The sequence below is a fragment of the Diceros bicornis genome, chromosome 10 (genome assembly GCF_020826845.1).
Source record: "Diceros bicornis minor isolate mBicDic1 chromosome 10, mDicBic1.mat.cur, whole genome shotgun sequence".
Taxonomy (NCBI): Eukaryota; Metazoa; Chordata; class Mammalia; order Perissodactyla; family Rhinocerotidae; genus Diceros; species Diceros bicornis.
Genome location: NC_080749.1, coordinates 35,255,923 through 35,275,204, shown reverse-complemented (window position 1 = coordinate 35,275,204; position 19,282 = coordinate 35,255,923).

Genomic DNA, 19,282 nt, shown 5'->3' with positions numbered 1-19,282 from the left:
AAAGTTAAGACAAAGAGGAGAAAGAAGAAGAGAAGGAGAGGAGAAGGAGACGATGATTAATGTACTTAATATCTTCCCTCTCCCCTACCCCACCTGCTTACAACACACAGCTCCCCAATCTGCCTTCTAAATTTCCCAGTACTCCCCCATATGCATTCATTCCAATCAAGCTGTTCCCTATACCTCTGATAAGTCTTGAAAACTCTGCCTCCTTCTCCCTACCTCTTGTCTTCTTTTATTCTAGTTAGAGAATCATAGAACTCCGTGTTGGGAACTTAGAGATAAACTGGTTCGAATTCTACCTGTGTTGTGAATCCCTGCTATGCTGCCCTTACTTATGTTGACCTGAAATCCTTTTAGTTAAACTTGGACTTATTTTTGTTATTGGGGCCCACAGAATAAGTCTTACCTACAGCTGTTTTCAGGAAAAATTACTATGATTTATGAAGCCGGAAGAAAGAATCAAGCACACATATTTGAAAACAAATTTAAAATATGCTCACTTAAAATATGCATTTTAAATATTTTTTAAAAGTAATTTCATATGTATTAATACTAAAATTAATATTCAGAGTAATCCTATCTTGATAAAGGGGGAATTTGTGTAAATATATATGAAAGGAAAGTCCAGAAGGATATACATACACATGCCAAATATCTCTGCATGGTTGAGTTATGGGTGCTTTCTGATTTCTTCTGTTTGTTTTTTGTTTTGTATTTTATAAAATTTTGTTTAATAAATATGTATCATTTGTGTAGCAAATGAAAAAAGTTATGATTCGTATACATATATTTATTTAAGAGTATTAACTTAATTGACATGACAATGAGACTGTTAACAAATACAAAAAAATCATTAAATCAATGCTACCTCAACAAAAAAAAACTAAAAAAAATCATGACTAGAACAGAGTATTAAAATTTTGCAAGCACCTAATAAAATTGAGTATTGTGTATCTAATCAGCTAAATGAGTGATAGGATTAACAGTCTTTCCAAGAAGAATGAGATTAGTCAAAATGGGATCAAAGTCGAAGCCAAAGTGTAGTTCATAAATTTGTGCTGAGGTTACATGTCATACATGGTTGCTTTTGGATAATTCTCCAGGGCACTTGTTATATATGTAATCAGTCTTGACTTTAGCCTCTTCATAAATACTTAATTTTTCCAGTTGTTTACAGAGGGCATAGTTTATGTTAAGCATTATGCTATATACTATGTGGGAATATAAAGATTAATAAAACATGAACTTCAATAGTTCACAATTTCCTACTTGGAAAGTTATCTAGTGGGCTTGATTCTTTACTTGGAAGTTTTGTGCGTGTGTGTGTGTGAGGAAGATCAGCCCTGAGCTAACATCCATGCTAATCCTCCTCTTTTTGCTGAGGAAGACCGGCTCTAAGCTAACATCTATTGCCAATCCTCCTCCTTTTTTTCCCCCAAAGCCCCAGTAGATAGTTGTATGTCATAGTTGCACATCCTTCTAGTTGCTGTATGTGGGACGCAGCCTCAGCATGGCCAGAGAAGCGGTGCGTCAGTGCGCCCCTGGGATCCGAACCTGGGCCGCGAGTAGCAGAGCGCGCGCACTTAACCGCTAAGCCACCGGGCCAGCCCGTACTTGGAAGTTTTTGAAAAGGGTTTAGTTAAAGGTAACACTATGCTCATCGTCTTTCCACATCCTGTGACACAATGAAGGGAAGATCTATCAGGAAGATTTTTGGTCTTAGCATCTTCAGTACTGATAACACTGGCAAGAGTAGCTGTTGCCTGCTGCCACAGAGACTGGTGGCTCTGTTTATTGAGTACTAGGTGTAATTAGCCATGTGAGTGCACCTTTCTTGAAGGAAATACTCTATATTATCAGGGACAGCTTCCATTTAGAAATAACTTCCTCTCTGCCTTTATGTTCTGCTCAGTTACTATGGGCAAGATCTTTGTGTCTCCTTGCACTCATCATCCCCTCTTTTAGTACAAAAGGTGGGGCTAAAGGAAGGAGAGGGATCAAGCACATCTCCTAGATCTTCTTTCATCGCTGTTACCAAGCATCACTAGTGAGAGAAGTTTGAGGCTTCCTTCTTGATTCCTCTCTTCCTCTCATCAATTTCATCCAATCTATTTCCATGTCCTGCTGTCTCTACCTCCAAAACAAAATGGTGGCAGAGATTGTTAGGTAATTACCAAACCGGGTTCCCTTTCTACCTGGGCACAGTCCTAGACTACCTTTCTCTGCCTCCTTTACAGTTGGGTACATGCAGTATGTGGCTAGTTCTAGTTAATAGAGTGTGGGTTAACCCAATACAGTGAGTTAACTGTATTAACAGTTTCAGACCAGGCTCACAGAAATCTCCCACAGGTGGTCACTCATTTGCCATCTGATGACCCAATGAGGAGGACTTTCATGGCCCTAGAGGAGAGAGTAGTTAATAGGTAGAAGGAATCTCATTCTCTATGTGAGCAGATAGAGAGAAGCACACCAGTCAAAAATACCAAACAAAATTCTGCTGTGTTAAGCCACTGAGATTGGGATTTACTCATTACCCTAACTAATATAATACCATATATTGTATTATATCTGCCTCTTGCTATCTCTATGCTTCCATCCTCATCCGTGACACCATACTCTCTTGCTTGGAGTATTACAATAGCCTCCTGTTTCCCTCCTTCCACTCTTGCTCCCTACAAGTCAATCTCTGCATAGCAGCCTGAAAGATCTCTTAAAAGCATAAATCAGAACTTGTAACCCCCCTGCTTAAAAACTTAAGTTTTCCTATGGCACTAAAAATAACATCAGTCTCCTGATCTTGGTTTCTAAAACCCCCCATGCTCTGGTTCTCGTTCACGTCTCTAACTTCACCCCCCCTGCTCTAACGTGAACATGCCAAGCTCATTCCCACTGTAGGGATTTTGCAGTTACTCTTTCCTTTCTCTGGAATGATCTTTTCCTTCATCTTCTTTCTTGTACTCAAATCTCAACTTAATTGCTACCCTCTCAGTGAGGCCTTTGTTGTCTAATCTAAAGTAGCCTTTCGTCACCTTTTATTGTAGGATCTTATTTTTTAAAGGTCAAACTTATGGAGATATAATTTACACACAGTGGGTCACCCTTCATAAGGTGCACCATTCTATGAATTCTGACAAAGGGATACAATTGTGTAACCACTACAATCAAGACGTAGAGCATTTCCATCACCCCAAGAAGTTCCCTCAATATCACCCTACTTTAAATATCTACATTGAATTTATCACAATCTAATATTCTTTCTTGTTTATATATTTGTTTATATTTCCACTCATTTGTTTATTTCATTATTTGTCATCTTCTACTAGGATATAAATCCGTGAAAGTAGGGACCTTATCTCCTTGTCTACCTCTGTATCCACAGTGCCAAGAATAGTACCTGGTGAGTCTGAACAAATATTTGTGGAAGGAAAGAAGGACCTCTTTGAGTCTCTGTGTTTTCATATGCCCAATGGGGATCTGTAATAACATCCCTTTTAGAGTACTTGTGTGGACCACAGGAGATGTTGACTCTAAAAGCCCCTGGCATCATGCTGGCATTTAGTAGTGTTCAGTACATAGATTTCCTTTTGCGTTTGAAGTCAGTTCACCAATCTTCCTTGGCCTGTTTGACACTTTCAATAGGACTCGTCTTGTTTTTCCTTTTGCTATTTTATTCTGGAGTGTAGCCCTCCATTGGTTGAGGGTTTCTCTCTCACTAGTGTCAACATTTCAAGTCAGGTGGTCACTGAAGGAGGAGTCAGTCTCCTCATTAGCAGAAGAGAGGAACTTCCAGATCCCTTCCTGCTCTGGTCAGTAATTACATGTGTTTCTTTCACAGGACCCACAGTGCCATGTGAGGAGCAAGATAAAAGATTCTCTGTTGTCTCCTGCCTTTATGGCTCCAGTGACTCAGCAAAAACTCACCTTGCTGTGAGGTTCCAGCGTTCTCTCAAGGATTTACTCCTCTTTCCAAGACCCTTTTCATGCTCAACCTTGGCCCAAACCTCAAAGGAGTCAGTGTCCTACATGTCAGCCCTGATATCCTTTTCAAGAGAACACTGCCCACAGCTGATGTCCATTTAGTTCCAGGTTGCAATTGTCAGATTTCCTATGGCATTTAAGTGAATGCACTTTGTCACTATTCTCTAGCTCTCACCTCAAGGGGATTTTTATCTGCATACACTGGAGACTTTTGTTTTAATTCTTCTTAGCCAATTTATGGTGGGGACAGAGCCCAGAGCACAGACTTTTTTGCTGTAAGTAAAGCAGATATACATTAGAAAATACACAACTTCTTACCAGGATCTTTCACCTAACATTGCATATAACAAGACAAATCAGAAGCAACTGTGATGTCAATTGACAAAGAAATGACTAAATAAACGATGGCTTGGCCATATCATGAAATACTGTGCAGCAGTGTAACGAACGAGAAGGAAGAATTCCAAGATTCGTGGGGGGTATTTTTTATCAGCATTATTTGACTATTTAAATGACAATGTAATTTAAGTAATGTAAATAAAATTAAATTAATTTAGAAATTAAAAAAATTATTTGGTCTGTTATTTAATTTGAAACCTGAGAGAGCTCAGGGAGACTCTTTCTAATACCCTCATGCAGAGGGTACACCCTCAGTGTAGAAACAGAGGCCCGGAGAAATTAAACTGTCTTGGCTTGTCAAGGTCATATTTATCTCAGTCTGGACTATGACCCAAGTCTGTTGATTCCTGTTCATACATCGTTAATAAAATCAACATGTTATCTCCCGGAGAGGGGAAATGGGGTGTTTTCTGAAAGCCTTCATACCTATCTAATACCCTGTCACTGCATAGCCAACGCTCGGAGATATTGATGGCCTTAGGATCAAGGGGCGGCTGGCACATAAATCATGCTCTGCCATCCTTGAAATGGAAGACAATATTGCATACCATGAGATGAAACACGGTAGCTAATTGCAACAAATGCACTACCAATTGAATTCTTTAAACACAGAATTAGCTTTAAACAGTGTTAGTATTTGGATGAGACAATCTTACCAGGGCCAAAATGTTCTAAGCAAACGGAAACACGTATGTGGAGGTTCAGAAATGCAAACAGCTGACTCTTTTGGAAAACAATAAGTTCTTCAGTATAGCTGGGGAAGAGGGCATAGTAGGAAAGGGGAAGTAGTCAGAGATGAGGCCAGAGGGAGGCACAAGCAACGTCTTCTTTGCAAACCTAAGGAATTTGAATTTTATCATGGAAGCTAGAGGATACCTCTTAAGGGCCAAGAAACTGTCTACAACACTTTTTTTTCCTTAATTGCTTCAAACTTCAAGACTCTTTTCAGGAATCCTCTCATTCATGCACTTCTATGACTCCTTGGACCAGTAAAAAGAATTTATTTGTGAGACTTAAGGGCTGCAATCTGCTTTAAAGTAAGAGACTTTTTGATCCAGTGGCAAAATGTGTGTGTGTGTGTGTGTGTGTGTGTGTGTGTGTGTGTGTTGTCGGGAGAGAGGGAGTATCTCCCTCTGCCCTTTTCCTTAAGGTTCTTATGGCTGGCCAAATAATTAACAAGACAGGTTAGCAGGAGAAAATAATACCAAGTTTAATAACATGTATACATGGGAGAAAGCAGGGACACTGCATTTTTCAACACAATAGCAGAAATTTTCGTCTTAAATACCATCTTCAGCTAAAGACAAAGGAGGATGTTGGGGGTGGGGGTGTCAGTTACAGGAGATTACCACTAAAGCACTGTAAACAAGAGTAAGGTTATTATGCAGATTTAAGGCCTCACCTTCCACATTGATAAGTTTCTAGAAATGAGGTCATCCCCCCTCTTCCCAATACAGAGAGGGAGATACCTTTACAAATGGAGATTTCCCTTATAAATGTAAATGTTTGTCTGACAACTCCTCACAGGGCCATCCAGAGAATGTGGCCAGAGAGACAGAACTTCCTATAAGATGGGCTTGTTGGTGCCTTTTCTATTGCAACCTCTATCCTACATTATCTTTACAGCCATCATGATAATAACTCCTTCCTGAAACAGATCTTTTGTTTTAAATTCTTTAGGCAGTTTGGGAGGGGAAACTCAAATACTCTTCCTGAGTTCTCTGAGTCCTTATTGTCTTCAGCTCGAAATAATCCGCATACAAGAGTGGTGCCTCCTGGGGTAACTTGCCCTGAACACCATCAGTGTATTACCGTGTATTTGGTATACCTTGCCATCTGGTGCTATTGGGAGAATAAATAAATAAAAATAAATATACACAAGCACAAACACCTATATACATATTTTTAAAATATTTATTTACCCACGCTTCAATAGCATCCAATGTATACCATTAGATTTAAAATTCTCCTCCTTAGAAACAGATTATAGCCCTTCAGTCTCTCCTATATAGAAATTCCACAGCTGCTACAAAAGAAAAAATTCAAAAAGAATAATTCATAAAAGGACTAAAAACCAGGAAAAATGCCATTATCAAGCAGGAAATTTAAAAAATTCCAAAGAGAAACAGATGTAGTTAGCTAAGTAGAGGAAAATATATAAGCAGGAAAGTACTTCTACTAAAGGTGGGATTGGTTCCAGGATTGATCTGAATGTATAGCAGTGGCTGTAAGGAATAGTAAGGATCCCTCCAGCAATCATTAGTGTGATTGGGGAAGCATCCTGAATGGTCAACCAGGTCTGCACTATTCAGGCAAGAGAAAGATAGCAGAACGGTTCCCTCCTAGCTGGAGCAGTGAGGGTGGGCACTTTGAGCCAGAAGCAGGGCAGTACCTTGGGTGACTTTTTACCCTCAGGAGGGAAGGGGAACTGGTATTTTCAGGAGATAAACTACTATAACATCCCAATAGGCATCAGATTCTACCCCTTCCCAACAATAACTGATGCAGACTCTGTTGTACAGAAGCAGAATTCTCGGAGAGGCAAACTTGGGTTTTGAAAGACACAGATGAAGTGAAAACCAAACACCACCAACCATTAAAGGAAAACCTACAACCATGAAAGGAAAGCATCATACTCAACTAAGAGAACTAACATCTGAGGAAGCTGAATTTATAGAGCAGGAGAGAAGAGTCGATTGTCACCGCGAAACAAGAACAGAATGTTATAAAAGAGAACCAATGAACAATGATGGCAATGAAAACTATCATTGAAACAAAAACTCAACAGATGAATTGAATAGCAGAATGTACACAACTGAAGACTGAATAAGAGCTGAGGGATTGAAAAGAGGAATTATCTTCGAGCCTAATGCAAATGGACAGAAATATGAAAAGTAGGAGAAATGTTGAGACATGATTTATAGCCCCATAGTTTTCACAGTTATTTGGGTAGATCCTAAAACAATGAGGATGAATATATGCTTATATGTTTATTGATCATTTGTATTTCTGGCTCCGGAACTCCTTTTTTATGCTAGACCAAACCGCTAAAGCTGGTCATGTTCTAAGGATTGGCAAGGATGATGACTCAGAGTTGGCTGAGGTTACCTTTGCACAAGGTCAAGGAGACAACAACACAACGTTACAGGTGTGCTCCTTTCCAGAGTACCTCATCGTTATCAAGGAAGCATATCTAAGGTTTGGTAATCTCTGCTACCTGTGAGAACGTGGAATGCCTCAGATCAGGACATGCCGGAACCGTGGGCCTTTTAACCCTTTTTGGCTTGGAGAGGAGGAAATGAAAGTCACGAATGTCAGCAATCATGAATCTACCTCATGATCATAAAAGGAATTTCAAGTATCAAGAGGATATATTTCCACGTTTCATTTTTGCTGTGTCATTGGATCCACTCAGAGTTTCAGTGCTGGAGGCCTGCCCATTGCTTTTCACACAACCTTTGCCATTTTTCACGGGGTGTTGATATTTGCCATTTCTAAACATACCACATGCATCTATGTTTCCCCTCCCTCCACCAGAAAAAAATCTATTCGTTATTCAAAATTTTGTTCCCTCTCTCCTCATGAAACCCTCCTTTATCCTCCCCAGGTAGAATAAATTTCTCTCAGACTTTCTTGAGTTCATTCTTATGATAACATTTTCTGAATCAAAAATGAATTCAGGACATATCATTGACACATGGTAAGATTTGCTGAATGAACAAGCATATTCTTTGAAAGCAACCCTCTTCTGGAAAAACCCTGCCACAAACATAGCAGTTATTCTGTTGAATTCATAGGTGTGGCTTGAGAAATAGCACCTTCAACCTGAGAAGCATACCAATCATAATAATAATGATAATTTGTAAGAGAGAGACAGGATGGTACCGGGAAGAGAACAGATTTGAAGTCAGATGAACTAGCTTTGTGACCCTGAGCATGTCACTCTATCTCACTGAACTTCAGTTTACTTGTCTGTAAAATTTGCGTAAATATGTCCTTTGCAGGGTTCCTGTGAGATTTAAGTGAGCTAACATATGAGAAAGTCTTCCAGTACCAAGCAGGCTACAGGCACTCAGTGAATGCTAATTCCCTTGGAGCTTTATAGCACAATTTTCAAAGAAGTCCTCATCAAGTATTTTATTGGAGTATCATCATCCAGATAACATTCTTAATTTTGGAAAATTAATTATGGTACACAACTAGTCCCTGAATATTTCATTTGGAAATTAGAATAAAACATGAATCCATGTTTTAAAAGGTCTTCCATTTAAGTTGTCAGTATCCTTATATCTCTCTCCTCCAAAGGAGCAGGATGGAGATGGCAACAGGATTGCGAACCAACTGGCAATTGAATAACTTCAAATTCCCTCTCCCACCCTCCCTCTCCCCCCACCCTTCTTCTTCCTTTTCTTCTTCTTCTTCTTCTTCTTCTTCTTCTTCTTCTTCTTCTTCTTCTTCTTCTTCTTCTTCTTCTTCTTCTTCTTCTTCTTCTTCTTCTTCTTCTTCTTCTTCTTCTTCTTCTTCTTCTTCTTCTTCTTCTCCTTCTCCTTCTCCTTCTCCTTCTCCTTCTCCTTCTCCTTCTCCTTCTCCTTCTCCTTCTCCTTCTCCTTCTCCTTCTCCTTCTCCTTCTCCTTCTCCTTCTCCTTCTCCTTCTCCTTCTCCTTCTTCTTTCTTCTCCTTCTTCTCCTTCTTCTCCTTCTTCTCCTTCTTCTCCTTCTCCTCTCTCTCTCTCTCTCTTTCTCTCTCTCTCTCTCTCTCGCACACACACACACACACAAACACACACACACACACACTAAGGTGGTTAGAGGAAATAAAGAGAAGAAAGACATTCCAAGGGATAATAATGCATTTAGGATTCTCCAAGTGGAATTTCCTCTCTTTCCTTCCCTTCCTGGTTTTGTCCCTCCCAGAGAAAATGTGCACAGCAGGATGTGAGGGGCGGGGATGTGCTGAGGGAATTCTACTCTAACCATGGGCATCTCCCCTTCTCTGTCAGGGATTTCCCAAATGAGAAGAGATGAGGAGATGGAAGAAGAGACTTTTGAGGGAGGAGAGAGGAAATCACTGTAAACCAGGGAAGAAGAAGAAAGGAGATTCAGAACGCAGGCAGATACCGGCTCCTCCTTTTCCTCTTAGTTAACAACAGTTATGCCAACTGCTACCCGCTGCATTCAGGTCTTGCCTGGTGTTTTTAGTCTATCCCAGTTTCCCCTCATTGCTGTCCCTCTTTCTCGTGCGCTTGTGGATGAATGGTTATAGAAGTTCACTTGTGAAGGTGGCAAACACTGCTTTATTAAATTTGAGTTTTTCTCAGAATAGTCAATATAATTATTATAAAATAAACGTAATTATTTTATTCTTAAGTGCTTAATATTTATAAGTGGTGGTGTGGCCTCTCAGGCTACTTGCCACTGACCGTCTTATGCCCATTCTTCTGCTCCTTGCTAACCTGGAGGCCCTTTTGCGTGGGATGAATTCCACTTTAGCTTCCTAAATATTTGTCTCTATGTCAGCCTTGTTGTCTTATCTTCTTTTTTTGGCCAGATTGGGGTTTTCTGCTGGTTGAGGGAAGGGAGTACTGCAGATGGGCAATTGCTGAATTTCTCTCTGCATTATGAATTTAAAAGCAACGTTCATCTAACTAAAAAGCAGATGCTTTTCTCTTTTTCATTGTCCATTGGTTTTCAAATGATGACACCTTGTCTTCAGACACTATCGCCCACCTCTCCAGCCACATCAAAAATCTCACTCCTGATAAAAATGCCTTGCCTTTCTATGCCTCTATGTTTTTGCTTGGTGATGTGTAATTCAGGAGAAGTACTCTTGAAATTTTTCTGTCTGCCAGGTGAACTTTTATTACTTCTCCAAAATCCTATCCAAGGGCCATCTCTTTTGTGAAGTTATCTTTGCTTCTCTTGAGCAATTAATCACTTGAATCATTTCTGCCTCTGTGTTCCCGTAGCACATGGGACACATCTCTCCTTTTTACATATCTGTCTCCTCCACATAGACTGTGATGGGCATGAATATTTTAAGGACTTTTCATACATAATACCAGGTTGCCTCTAGAAAGGTTTGCACTAATGTACATAGCACCTTCAGTATGAGTACCATTTTCCCTCCACTCCAACAAACATTGGATAGCATAATTTTTAAAATCTTTGCTAATTTGGTAGACCAAAATTGGCATCTCACTATCATTTAAATTTACATCATGCTGCTTACTTTTGAGATGAAACATTGAAAAATACGTTTTGTATAATAATGGCTATATGTGTTTTGAACTAATCATATTTTGAGGTTGACCCAATTCTATTATTTTATTATGATGTGTTTGTTACGGCACCATGTCCGTTTTTGCCCACCACCCAGGAAGCCAAACACTGAGACAACAAGACTGCAGTGGAGAAAGGGTTTAATAATCACAAGGCAGCCAAGTGAGGAAACGGGAGAATGGATCTCAAATCTGCTTCCCTGAAAATAGGGACTCAGGGATATTTATGGGGTAGTGGGCAAGGTGGTCTGAAATGATTGGAGGTGAGGAGAGATGAGGTAATTGATGATCTGCGCAAACGTAGTCAGGCTTCATGCCTCTTCATAGGACACATGTTCACAGAATGTTGGCATTAGCATGATCTGAGGGTGGAAATCCAACCTCTTTCAGTCAAAAGGTTGCTTATTGGACACATGTCTGCGTGGGCCCAGCTGATGGGTGGGTGGTCTGAACCAGGCCTGAAGTGGACAAGGGGTTCAATTCCCGAAAAAAATAGCTCAAACGTCCATTACCATGGATGACCTTGGCTCCAGGAGGATGTTCCCCATAGGAACCTAGTGGGAGTCAGACAGTATATTGCCTAACCAGCACAGTTAACAATGGGTAAGTTTATCCTGCAGATTTAAGTCCTTGCCTTCCGTTCTGGTAAGTTTCTAGATAAGGCCATCCCCCACTTCTTCCTGGTACAGGGAAGAAGATACCTTTACAAATAGAGATTTTCTTTACAAATATAAATGTCTTTTATAAAGGGTAACCAGAATTAAGAATGGGCTTAGCACGGACCCACCCAGATACCCAAAGATGTCTATGGTGATGGCCTGTTCCGGGGGCAGGCCTCCCATCCCAAACTCCCCTGGTCAGTCAGTTGGGGTGGGGGCCAAAGTGTCCCCCATGCAGAGACACATTTTGAGGTGGCCAATTCCGATCCCCCATAGTCTCTAGCTGCTCAATCATCATTGGCTAACTGTTTGCCAGTTTCATGTTCTGCTCACTGCTACCTCTCACCCCATCCTTTTCAGCACTTCTGGAGATTATGTTACTTATTTTGCAAAACATTGCACTATGGTAATCCAATTAAGTTACTTCAGGGGACGATACCATTAAGGCCATAACATTTCCCTGGAAAATGGGAGTGCTGAATCAGTTCTTCCTAGTTGTCTCTCCTAGTTGTCTCTGCCCAGTCACATCACTTCTGAATTACACATCACTACCAGTAAGTCCAATAAAAATTCATTCCAAATGATGCATCACTAATAAATCTAGAGAAAATTGGAAAAGTCACAGGGAGTTGATGGAAAATTGTTTTTTATGCTAACAAAATTTTACAATACACTTCACATATTTGTGTTGAAGAATCTTATCAGGGAAAGAGGAAAGGGATTTAGAAAATGATTAGAAAGTTTGTCAATGTTTGATTTCATGTGAATTTTAATAGTTCCCTGTTAATGATGATAACGATGATGAAACTAACAACAACAATACGAATAGCTAAGATATATTGACTGTTTAAAAGGTGAAGGGCATTATTCTAAAGACTTTACACGTTTTAACAAATTTAGTCTTTATAACTTACTCTACACTGTCTCCACCCTACTCAATTTCCTGGGGGGTGGTTAAGTTTACAGATAACATTATCATTGGAGTCACTTGCCATCTGGCCTTCAGGGCGTCTGGCCACTGGGAAACAGGAGATTGGAGGGAGGCAGGAGGGGGGAAGTTGGGGGGTATATTTCCTGGCCTCCCTCCTTCCCATGTGAGGCAGTTGTCTGCATTCTCTACTAAAGGATGCAGCCCTTGTTTTGTGCACCTCTGCACGCAGTTACACCCTGGGTACTGGTAACTGGTTATTCCCTTTGTGTCCTGGTAGTATGGTGCTCTGCCCAAAACTTTACAGCCAGTCCCTTTATTAAACCTCCTCTATTGTCCTCCTGGAGTGCACCATCTCTTTCCTGCCAGGATCCTAGCTGATATGCTTGATTGATAATTTATAAATTCTCAGTTAGAAATAATTCTCCCTAGAATTTTAATGATATCACTTCATTGCTTCAAGCTCCAGTGTTGCTGTTGAGAAGTCTGATGACATTTTGATTCCTGAATTTCTGTCTCCCCAACCATAGAATCTTGTTAAATCTCCTCTTTGTCCTTGCTGCTGTGAAATATCACAAAGTTGTCTTTTTGAAAGACTTTTTCCACCATTGTGTTGGGCAGTGGGTTCTTAGAATCTGGAAGTTCATGCCCTGAGTATTAGGAATTTTTCTTGATTATTTTGCTGCTGATTTTCTCCTCTCTGTTTCCTAAGTTCTCTCCTTCATGCAATCATATTACTGTATATTAGATGTTGGAACTTCTTGTCTTATTCGCTAGCTTTCCTAATCTTTTTTCCTATCTTTTACACTTTGTTTTTTTGTTTACATTCTGAGAAATTTACCTGACTTATTCCAACACTTCTATTGAGTTTTTTGTTTCTGCCATCACGTTTTTAAATTTCCAAGATCATTTTTTTTCTCTGGGAATGAATCATTTTAAAAGTAGATACTTACATTTCATGGATGTAATATCTCCTTTTGACTGTATGAGGATATTGGTTATGTTGGATTTTGGAGTTTTCTTCTCCCTGCCTATACTGTGTTTCTTCCAAGTTCATTTTGTTCATTTATTTTCATCACTGTTTTTTAGTATTCGATGCTTTTTCAATTTCTAGTAACCCTTGAATATTTGCTCAAATTTAAGAGTTGGAAGGAAAAAAATGAAAGGCAGCCCCAAGTGCATAAGTGAGTCTTGTTGGCTGTGATCTTCATTATACAGTGATCTGGCTGGGCCGTTGTTGGGAAACCCTCAATGTCAGCGTCTTTAGGTCTGAGTTCTTAGACTGGTCCTATTCCTCAAATAAGAATCTCCCAGTGACTTGCTTGGAAGGTATAGCCTGACTGTATATGGGAGCTGTGTGGGGAAAGAAGGCCAGGCCTTCATCATTCCTTAGCCACTGTGGATACTGCAAATATCCACTTAATCTCCCTGGTTTTAGTACATCACCTCCACACTCTATTATAACTGATTTCGTCCTGTCCAGAGAGCCTCTATTTTGTCCTCTTCAAAAAAAAAACTCTCCAGTCTTCTATAGGGAGAGAAGAAGAGCAGTAGCCAAGCTGATCAGAGGTGGGGCAGGGATCTGGGAGTTACAATGATTCCTCAACACACTTTTGATCAATCCTCATGTTTTTATCACTTTACAAGTACAGCTATCAATGCCTGAGCTTTTTCTATTTTTCTCTACAGTGTAATGGTTACTTCTCTGATTCCCTCACTACTAGGACAGGATTTAGCTTTCTTGTTCTGCTGAGGTAGCTGCCACAGTCACATCTGCTTTCTAGCTTCCAAAATCTTCATATTAAATATCTTTTCAAATATATCCATTTAGTGTCATTTTAGCTGGATTTCAGGAGGGAGAGAACATTAATGCATTTGTTAAAATCCACCACCTTTACCTATTTAAAGCTGATTATAACTTCCTATGGCTGGAAAAAAGAGATCCATAGTAGCCTGCTCTTTGCCTTCTGTGTACTTTAAAGCACTCCCTTCCCCAATATTTGGCTGTTCGCTGATTGCTGATGAAACAAGACAATTTTGTAATTGTTGAGATGGGTAGATATATTATTTTTTCATGGAAATGAGTGATCTTATGAAAAAGGAAGGGTGACTCAAGAACAGTGCTCTGATATCACTGTAAGAGCACCATATTAACAAGTTAATATAAGTCAATAATTGGGCCAAATAACTTTGCCCTCAGCCATGGCCACCATGCAAACTGTGGCATTTCGTTTAAGCACTCACATCTACCTTTTGAGAAATCTCCCAATACTTATATTTTCAGTGGGAGATAGTAGCTGGCTTGGCCTTGACAGATTCAGGGGACACATGACTTTGGATCCTCCTATTGGACATTCTCTCCTGCACTTTGTCATGCAAGGTTGTGAGAAGAAATGGAGGCCAGATTTGTTACAGAGGTAGAGCGCTTGTTGTCCTGTTGGGTGACCGTTGCTGGGGTTTTGGTTGCTCATCCTAGTCATGTAGTCCTCCCTGAGATTATTTCCATTTCTTAAGCCTTGCCATCTGGCCTCTTATCAATTCGGTCAACCCTGGTGACCTTCTAATAAATTTCTCTTTTGCTTAAGACAGCCAACGATGTTTCAGTTGCTTGCAAACAAAAGCTCTGACTGATAAACATGGCAACCATAGGAAGGCAATTTGCAAGTGCCACAGGAGGCCAGAGGCTGTGATGGATAGACACAGATTCAACAAATCTTCAGAAAATAAAATGCTTACCCCGATAGGAATGGATTAACAATATTCCCTGCCTATGAAAACGAGGGTGGGCTTTTTACAGTCTTTGCTGCTTGTAGTGTGAGACTAGATCAACGCTTACTTCTGTGCCTCTGAAATCCCATGTTTGTTTTATCAAAGCCAAAGGGAATGACTCACTAATGAGCACCAGATTCGCCTTTGTCTAAAGTGCCAAGGGAGTTGTGTAGCAATATTTGGGAGTAATCCCTGGAAAACAGCACAAATCTAAAAGAGGTTAATAAATTAGGTGGGAAATTAAATTGATTTGGGGGCTGCTAATGTATCACTCTTATACACTCAGTTAAATCAAATAGGTTTGATTTGACTTAAGGGAAGAGTGACTTGATGTTGGCAGCAATCTAATCTAACACACACAACACAACATATCTTAAAATATTATAAGCACTAAAGAAATGCTTGAGGGAGCCGGCCCCGTGGCTTAGTGGTTAAGTGCATGCGCTCTGCTGCTGGCGGCCAGGGTTCGGATCCCGGCGCGCACCAACGCACCGCTTGTCCGGCCATGCTGAGGCGGCATCCCACATACAGCAACTAGATGGATGTGCAACTATGACATACAACTATCTACTGGGGCTTTGGGGAGAAAAGGGGGAAAAAAAAAAAAAGAAATGCTTGAAACAAGCTTATTGTAAAAATAATTTCAAACAATACAGAAATACATAAAATGAAACTTCAAAGGTCTCTTCTCTAAGCCTCACCCTCCCCAATCTACCCCCAATCCCATTCCCTTCTCAAACGTAACCTCTGTTAACACTTAGATGTATGTGTTCTTCTGGAGCTGGCAGTGACTTTTATTCTTAAGTATTTCTTAAGTATCTCTATACACATTTATAGATCTGTATTTTTATATATTTGTAGCCCTATTATACATGTTACTCTATGATATGCTTTTTTCATTGATCCAATATATCTTAGAGATCTTTTCATGTTAATACATAATAGATCTCTTTCATTCTTTCGAAAGATTACATTGTATTATGTATTATAGTTAAACACAATTAACTTGGTGAGCCCCAAGTTTATGAACTTAGATTGTTTGGATTTTTCTCTATTATGAACAATGCTAACACAGTATCCTGTGTTATATATTTCTATATATATTTAAGTATTCAGTATGATAAATTATTCCCAGAAGTAGAATTGTTGGTTATAGGCTGTGCTTGTTTAACATTTAAAAAAATCCTGCCCCCCAAAATGTCTCCTATGACTTTAATTTGTATTTCTATGCTTACTGGAGAGTTTGAGCATCTTTCTTCATGTCTTTGTTGCAAAATTGCCTGTTTATACTATTTATCTACTTTCCTATTGGGTTGGTTATCTCTTTCTTGTTGATTTGGTTGAATAACATACTCGTAGTAAACCACTTTCATGCTATGCAGTAGAAATCTATAAACAAATGGCGATCTCACCTCCTTACCCCCATTTACCTTAATTGAAGCAATATAAAAGCCTAATTGCTCACTCAGCTTTTCAAATTGCAATGCCAAGGAATCAATCAGTGCCAGCCATACTCATTAATCTAACTTGTACTATATACCTCAAAATGGTTTAAAAAGACTAATTACCGAAATAACATTTTCTAGATGTCTCTTGTAAATTATATCCATTTAATTAATTTCAAAATTAGGGTTTTTGTCGACCTAGACAAGTTTATTCTAAAATTTATATGGAAAGACACAGGTCCCAGAAAAGCTAAAACAACCTCGAAAAAGATGAATAAAGTGGGAGGAATTGCACTACCTGATATGAAGGCGTACTACAGAGCTATAGTGATCAAGACAATGTGGTACTGGTAGAGGGATAGACATGTAGATCAATAGAACAGATAAAGAAGTTAGAAATAGACTCACACAAATATGTCCAACTAATTTTTGATAAACATGAAACAGTAATTCAATTGGGAAAAAGTAAGAATAGTCTTTCAACAAATGGTGCTGAAGCAATTGGACATCCATAGGCCAAAAAATGAACCAGGACTTTAACTTCACATCTTATTAAAAAATAACTCAAAATGGATCATGTACTCAAAGGTAAAATGTAAAACTAAAACTTTTAGAACAGAAAAAAATGAACATCTTCAGGATCTACAACTAGGCAAAGAATTCAGGATCAAAGGACTAAGTCTTAGACTGGACCCCATAAAAGGAAAAATTAGTAAATTGGACCTCACCAAAATGAAAAAAAAATCTGCTCTGTGAAAGATTCTGTTAATAGGATGAAAAGACAAGCTATAAACGAGGAGAAAGCTTATACATCCATATATGTGTCTAGACTACATAAAGAACTCTCAAAAGTCGATAGTAAAAACCAAATAATCCAAGTAGAAAATGGGCAAAACACACAAACAGAATTATAACTCACTGAAGAAAGTGTACAGTTGGCAAATACTCACATGAAAATATGTTCAACAGCATTAGCCATTAGGGCATGCAAAATTAAAAGTACAACGAGATATCACTAGACAACTATCAGAATGGCCAAAATTAAAAATAATGACAACACAAAATGCTGAGGAGAATGCAGATAAACTGTGACACTCGCACATTGCTGGTAGGAATATAAAATGGTAAGCCCATTCTGAAAAACAGATTGGTAGTTTCTTATAAAACTAAACATGCAAAAGACAACTCTCAGAATGGGAGAAAATATTTGTAAATCATATCTCTGATAAGGGTCTAGTATCCAAAATATATAAATAACTCTTACAACTCATCAATAAAGAGACAATCCAATTTAAAATATGAGAGAGGGCCGGCCCCGTGGCTTGGTGGTTAAGTGCGCGCGCTCCGATGCTGGTGGCCCGGGTTCAGATCCCGGGCGCACACCGAGGCACCACTTCTCCATCCATGCTGAGGCCGAGTCCCACATACAGCAACTAAAAGGATGTGCAGCTATGACATACAACTATCTACTGGGGCTTTGGGGAGAAAAAAATAAATAAAATCTTTAAAAAAAAATAAAATAAAATATGAGAGAAGGATCTGAATAGCCATTTCTCCAAAGAAGACACACAAATGGCCAATAAGCACATGAAAATATGCTCAGTATCATTAGTCATCAGGGAAATGCAAATCAAAACCACAATGAGATACCCCTTCACACCCACTAGAATGGCTAAGGCCAAAAAGTCAGATAATAAGAAGTGTTGATGAGGATTTGGAGAAATTGGAACATTCATATACTGCTGGTAGGAATGTCAAATGGTACAGCCACTTTGGAAAACAGTATGGAAGTTCCTCAAAATGTTAAACATAGGATTACCATACAATCCAACAATTCCATTCCCAGGTATACGCCCAAGAGAAATGAATACATACGCCCATGCAAAAACTTGTACATGAATGTTCATAGCAGCATTATTCATTACAGCAAAAGGTGGAAACAACTCACATGTCCATCAATAGATGAATGGATCAACATAGTGTGGTATATCTACATAATATATATAGATACATAGATATATAGAGACATAGATTTATATAATACATATAGATATATATAATATAATGGAATATTATTCAGCCATAAAAAGGAATGAAGTACTAATTTGTGTTAGAACATGAATGAACCTTTAAAACATTATGCTTACTGAAAGAAGCCAGTCACAAAAACCCCACATATTATATGATTACATTTATATGAAATGTCCGGAATGGGAAAATATATAGAGATAGAAATTAGATTAGTGGTTGTTTAGGATTGGAGGGTTAGGGAGATTGAGGAGTGATAGCTCAGGAGTGGGGTATCTGTCTGAGGTGATAAAAATGTTTTAAAATTAATCACAGTGTTGGTTGCACAGCTCTGTGAATATACTAAAAACCATTGAATTGTGTACTTTAAATGGGTAAGTTACATTTCAATAAAACTATCACAAAAAATACCTAAACGTGCAACTACTATATGACCCAAAGATTGTACTCTTGGACATTTATCTTAGAGAAATGACAAACGTGTTACTTAAATGTTCATAGCAGCTTTATTTGTAATAGTCAAAAACCAGAAACAACCCTGATGTCCTTCAAATTGTGAATGGTTAAACAACATGTAGTACATCCACACCTTGGAATACTACTCAGGAATGAAAAAGAATGAATTATTTTTGATACAATAAAATAAATAATTTTTATTTATAAAATAGAAAATATTTATGAAATATAAAATTGTAAAATAAAATTTTAAATGCTAATAAATATATAATATACATAATATATAATAATAAATATATTTATAATGTAAAATAACATATTTATAAAATAAAAATAATAA